Raw genomic sequence first — 6,872 nt, forward strand, 5'->3', positions numbered from 1 at the left:
TGGGCTAAAGAAAAATAATTCTCCTAAAGCTATTCCCCCCTTCTCATTCTGCTGAGTTAAGAATTTCATTTTCTTAGACTCTGGGTTCAGATTTAAAAAAAAAAAAAAAAAAAGAATTAGGAAAGGGGACGGGAGAATATCACATGACTGTTGTCATTCTGATCAACTTCAGGCGAGTGCCTATGTCCCTTCCACTACATTACCAGTCAGCCCTACAGTCCAGCTCAACCACATCATTCGTCCTCTCATCTCCAAGGGAAGCTTCTACTGGAAACAGCCCTGTATTCCCAGAGCAGTCTCCCCACCTCTCTGGCTCATCCTAAGTCCCACTGCCACATTTGCCCCATGTGTGCCCCAGCCATCACAGCAATGGCCCCCGTCGCCTCGGCCCTTGGCTCCGATCGCAGCACATGGCACCCGGCCCCTGCTTCTGGGCTCACAGTGCTCACTGCTGGGCCCACAGTGCCAGGCAGGCCTTGCACATGAGCTGGTCAAGGTCTGCGGGAGCCATGCTGCCCTGCAAAGCCCTAAGAGAAGCTCGCAGCAGCAGCGAGGGGCTGAGAGTGGTCAGCATGTGTTGGGTCTTGGTGTTGGGTCATCAGAAACCGACTAACTCGGCCCCAAGTTCATTCAGGCTATAGAGGGTCACAAAGAACAAAGCTGGCCAGGAGCCGGCCACCATGTCCTGTCCATCAACAGCTCACTGGCCACTCACAGCTGGTTCAAAGTGCTCTGACAACCAGACAGCTGGGGGCTGCTGAGCTGTCCAGAGGTTCCTGGACATTCCTGATCCACTCTGGGCTCCTTAGCGTGGGCTCCAGCCTATCCACCCCCACACTCTGCAGCATGAATGCCACCTTTATTCCAGTTCCTAGTCTCTGCCACAGGGCCTCCCACAGGCAGTGTCCCCCCCTAGACGCGGGTCCTTTTTGTGCCCTTGCCAGCTGGAGCTTTGCCCAGTGTGGGCTGCCACCCCTTGGACCTTGCTCCCGTGCTAGGCCACCAAGGCTTCCTCAGTTTAGCTACGCGAGGGTGACTACCTATCCAGGTGCTTGGTTACTGTCACAGGAAAGGAGATGGGACAGGAAGCCAAGAAGGGCTGGCCACCTGCTGCAGGAATGATGGCGGGGGGCTGCTGGAGGGGTGGCCAAGGACGGGAGCAGGGGCTTACAGGGCTGTCTTGATGGCAGAACCCTCTAAAACAGAGGCCCCAGGTGGAGCCAGCATATAGACAGGGTACAGATGGGTACAGACAGGAACAGGGGGCTGTGCTGGGCAGGCAGGGAGGGTAGACACTGCCCCCACTTGGCAAACTGCAGTTTTACGGCTCAGCCCTTCTCCCAACACCTCCTGCCCTCCTTTCTCCTTGAGAAACTCCATTTATTCTCATTCCTCAGGGTCACTCTTCCAGATCACTCTGTGAGTAGAAATGGATATGATTCTATTTCAAAAGCTCCGTGTGGGTGTTCACCCAGAGATGTCAAAGCCAATGTGCCACAGAGCCAATCAGCAGTACCCGTGTTACTGAAGCTGCCTGCTCTGAAGACAAGTTCCTGCCCTTCCAGAGAGCGCTGGGTTACCCCAAATGTCCTAGCAAAAGATAAGGCAGGGCCAGCCAACACAGGGTTCTGCAGAGAGCAGAGCAATGCCGAGTGACACATTCGCACACACATGAGCACACATGTTCACCCATGCTCACACATGTGCATGCCCTCACACACATGCACACCTGCACACACATGTACACCAGGCACACTTGTGTACATACACACTCCCTACAAGCACGCCATGTACACACATGCACACCCACATACACACGCAAAGACATGGCCCAGGGCCAGAGGCAAGACAGAAAAACATCAGAAAATGGGACCAGTAAGTTCCTGCTTTTCTCCATAACAGCAAGAGAGGAACAACAGGAATCTCAGTTCCAAACCAAGAGAGTCAAAAAAGCAAGAAATGAGCCAATTCTGCTCCTTTTTGAAAAATACAAAAGTAGGAAAAATACCAAAAACAATGCCTATGTTTCTAGGATTGGTACACACATTGGCTCAGACCCAGAGACTGGCAGAGGCCAGTGGGAAACATGGAGAATCTTGAACAGACGGGAGGCCAGCAGACCGGTGTGGCCCAGAGAGCTGCAGGAAGCGTCCAGCACGCTCAGAGTGTTCCAACTTGGCACATCCCCTCGTCTCCTCATGGGGGTGAAGGTGACCCTGTGACCTGCTCAGGCAGGAGAGAGTCACACTTTTCAGCACTGACCCTTCTGTTTTGTTTGCAAAGCATGTCATCTTGGAAAATGCAGAGTCAAAAACTATGTCTTTTAAAGGCCAGGGTGAGGCCGGCCCGTGGCTCACTCGGTAGAGTGCGGTGCTGATAACACCAAGGCCACGGGTTCGGATCCTATATAGGGATGGCCGGTTTGCTCACTGGCTGAGCGTGGTGCTGACAACACCAAGCCAAGGGTTGAGATCCCCTTACTGGTCATCTTTTAAAAAAAAAAAAAATAAAGGCCAGGGTGACATTCTTCTGGCATCTTCTGAATGCAGTTCTGGAGGAGAAGGCCCTTTCTTTCCTATGAATCCTAAGAAAAAATGTAAAGATTTTCCAAAAGACCAGGTGTTTAAACCACTTACCCAAGAGAACCTTGTAACCAATGCCACATCTCTAAGGGAGGCCCCCTTGCAACTAAGGGAATTCCTAAAGGTTTCAGGCTGGATATAAGCTCCTCATGGCCCTGAAGAAACCCAGGGGTGACTGCCCACGCAAGCACACGTGCTGCTAACAGGCTGAGGTACCCACAGCTCTGAGGCTTCTGCTCTGCTACACAGCAGCGGGGCCCAGTGATCCCATGGGACCCTCAACCTCTGCCCCGACTACTATTGCCAATGTTACTCGGCAGGTAGGACTCAGAGCAGTGTTGAAATCCAGGTTTCCAGGCCAGGCGCCTTTCAATACAGCCTGCTGTCCTCCCTCCACCTCTTCCTGCAGGGTGCTCAAGCCACAGTCCACTGGCAAACAGGCATGGTTCTGAGGTCCCTGAACACAAAGCTACAATCAATTGCACTCCTCCCCCGCCCCCTGCAACATGTCTCGGGACTGCTTCTGCGAAGGGCCAGGAAATTCAAAGAATGGGCTCATTTCTTCAGGCCCCAAACTGAGCCATCCACCTTACAGCATCTCCTGGCGGGGATGGGTGTCCTGTGATTTTGCCTTCCTGTCTCAGCAATGTGATATTTAAATGGGTTTTGAGCTAAGGCCCCAAGTCAGATTCTCAGAGCCACTAGAATTCAATAATTTAATGTCCGATGCCCATTACCCTCCACCATGACCCTCTGAGGCTATACCAGCACTGACCCTCCAGCACGGAGGCGACACATCTGGCGTGGCGGTGCCTGGCTTCAGCTGCTCCAGAGGCTGACAAGTGAAGGACACAGACAGCATGAGGCCCACCACCCACCTGCCTACACACATGGTCCTCAGGACTGGCTCGTCTTCCCCAGCGGGGTGGCTTCAGGCCACACTCTCAGGAGAAGCTCTCTGGCCCAGCTTGCAGGGAGATGCAGGAGCCACAGCTCCTGGACACTCACAGCGCATGCTGTAGCCCTCACTTCCAAAAAGGACAGCTTGATGTCATCAACTTCTAGGCCTTTAATTAAACCCTAAATTTATGCCACTTCCAAATTTCTTTGAGGCGCTCTCTAACAGTGGATTGAATGGTGGATGCCCCCTGCCACCCCAAACGTTATGTTTGCCTGGACACTGTGAGCATGACTGTATTTGGAAAAAGAGTCTCTGCAGTTATAATTAAGTTAAAGATTTCAAGATGAGGTCATCTTGGATTATCTGAATCCAATGACAATTGTCTTATAAGAAGGAGAGAGGACGCTGGGGAGAAGTCCATGTGAAGACAGGAAGAGACTGGAGTGATGCTGCCACAAGCCAAGGAACGCCTGGGCCCCCAGAAGCTGGAAGAGGCAAAGTAGGACCCTCCTCTGGAGGGAGCGTGGCCCTGCTGACACCTTGATTCCAGATGTCTGGCCTCCAGAATACAAGAGAATAAATTCTGTTGTCTGTGGACTTTGTTACAGCAGTCCTGCCCAACACACACAGCCTGAAGCCGCCTTTACCAGATTTTCACCACAGCGGGAAGCAACAGGGGAGAGGCGGGGATGGGAGGCCCACCAAGGGCCCCAGGATCTCCACCCAGAGTGGGGCCTACAGAACCACAGGGGCTACTGGCTCAGCACGCAGGAAGGTGTTCCACAGACACTCAAAGGGGCTCATAAGAACCAAACCTCTCAGCCCCAGAAGAATATGAGGCTTCTTCCTCCAAGAGGAACGTCCAGGCAGTGTGTGGGGGAGGCACAGGCACCAGGCCACATCCACCCCATCCACTCCCTCCCTTTTCTGCTTGTACTGGACTCCATGCAGTCCCCTGGCCCCGCAGACCACGAGCCCACCCTCACCTGACACTCCACTCCTGCCAGCATGGTAACATATTCCCCTTGGCCACTAAAATGTACCTTGGACTCAGGTCCAGAAACAAAATCCAAAAACAAGGTCAAGGTTCTGCTCTCTTCTCCTCTGTCCAGTGCTTTTCTTGGCCTAGGGAAGGTGGCTGCCCACGGCCACAAGACAAGTGGCATGCCTGGAGGACCTGGAAGGAAGCCGTGTGGATGTGCAACAGGCTGCACTCACCACGGGCCAGCGCGGGCTCGCCTGCAGTAGGCATCCACTGCACTGGCACCAAGGGCACTAGGAGCCCTGATACCACTGTGTCAACAACAGGGATTGGGCCCAGTTTTCAGGTGAGGCTTGGGAAGCCTCGGGAACTAGGGCCAGGCCCCTCAGACAGAACTCCAAGATGAGAGGACACCCACTTCTTGACATGACACCCAAACACTGGCGTTAGTCCTCATAAGTGGCCTCGCCATCCCCTCTCCCCCATCACATGCCATGTCCCAGAGGCATTCTCCAGTCTCTCTCTGAGTAGCATTAAGGCAAATGTTTGGGGCCCAGCCTTTCACCCCCATTTGTAAATTTTCTTTCCTCATACTCAGCCATGAACAACTGGAGTCCCAAGATGTACTGTGTCAATCAAAATTAAAAAATATACTCCCCCCTGATAGCAGCACCGGATGTTAGGGAACACCTCCCCTTGGAGTTGCTGCTGGATGGCTGGCAACTGCTGGCCCCAAGCCCATCGCCAGGCTCCACCCACCCCAGCCCCTCCTGTGTTCACTAAGTCTGGTCCCAGCTCCACTAATCAGCGGCCCATCCCATCCAGCATTACTTCTCCCTGTCCAGTGGTGTCCACACATTGGGTTGGGAGAGCAAAATGCCAGGATGGACACTGTGGCACCCACAGGTAAGAATGCTGGGCATCAGGGAGACCCCTGGGGAGTTCAGGAACAAGGGACGTTGCTGGAGGGCCTGGGGTGAGCTGAGGAAGGAGAAAGTTTGCCCAATAAAGGAAAAAAGGAGTAGCAACAGGTGGATGGGGAGGAGGGAAAAGACAGTGGGCACAGTGACAAGGACCCGCATGCTTTTCCCCAGGGCAAGCTGGGCTGCTCCTGCCACCCAGAAGCCTGCTGAAGCTGCTCTCAGAGCCCACCTGGCTCCTGCCTCCCCAGCTGCATTGCTCCAGAGACCTTGCACCTTTCAATCCCACTGCAGTGACCCTGCCCCGCAATCTGCCTACCTGCTGTGACCTCCCCTAGCACCCCCAATCTACAGCCAGGGCTACGGGGCAGGTGCACCCTGACTGTCCTGCGCAGGGTCTGTGCCCTGCTGGAATGAGAGGAGTAAGTGTGAGACAGTGTGTGTGTGCATGCAAGCATGCACATGCAAGCACTGCACACTTCCCAGCAGGGGCTCAGAACTCAGTGACCACAGTGTCACTTCAGACTTGACCCTCGCACTCTTCCACCCTCAACTCTTTGCTCCACCATGTCCTCTTCTGGGCATGCCAACCTCAGGCCAGCCCTCACATTCTACTGGGACGCAGCTCTGGCCCTTCCTGCCTTCCCACCTTCCCTCCACACCCGCCCACACATGGGGGCAGCCATTCTTTATGCCCTGTAGGGCCCAGCACAGGGACTGGGCATGCACAACAGGGGCCCTGCCACACCTGCTCCCTTGCTCAAGGACCAGGCCAAAGGTGAATGGTCCAGGGGAGCTGTCGCCTGGCGAGGCTGACTCAGTCCTCTTGCTGGGCAAGGAAGTGCCCACCATCCTGGTTCTGCCTCTGACCTAGTATAATACCCCGCTGCGCCCAGGCCCTCCAAGGGCCACACTGCCACAACCAGGAAGCAGTGGGTGCCCCGCTAATGATCCACAGCCGTGGACTTGGTGAGCTCCTCACTACCAACAGGCTGCAGGTGCAGCAGGAGGAAGGCCCGTGCGGACCACTTGCAAAGCAAGGCTAATGTATTTTACAAGTAGCTTGTAAAGCCAGATAAGGTACAGTCCTGAACTGGTCCCTAAGGCTTTCCTTCTTCAGAGCGAACACCTGCAGGGAGGTCTTATCAACCCCTTTCCCTCTGACCACGTCCCAGGATGGTCAGCCCAGGAATGGGGCCCACCATCAGCCTGCTCCTCCCGCCTCCGGGCCTCCTGGGAATAGGCGGGCAGGGACAGAATCAGAGCTCACAGGTGAGCAGCGAACGCCTGCCTACCTACACCTCTTCTTTCGCTCGCTCTGCGCTCCGGAGGGGGAGGGTCCCGCTCACCTGACTCTCCAGCCCTGCCGCATTTTCTCGCCTCCAGGGAGCCCCCGCCTGCTGCTCACCGGGCGGCGGGAAGGGGCAGGGACCAGCGAGTACGCCACAGCGCGTGCACGCGGGCTCCGTCCTCCCGGAGCACCCCCA

The sequence above is a fragment of the Galeopterus variegatus genome, unplaced genomic scaffold (assembly GCF_000696425.1).
Source record: "Galeopterus variegatus unplaced genomic scaffold, G_variegatus-3.0.2 Scaffold5463, whole genome shotgun sequence".
NCBI classification, from domain to species: domain Eukaryota; kingdom Metazoa; phylum Chordata; class Mammalia; order Dermoptera; family Cynocephalidae; genus Galeopterus; species Galeopterus variegatus.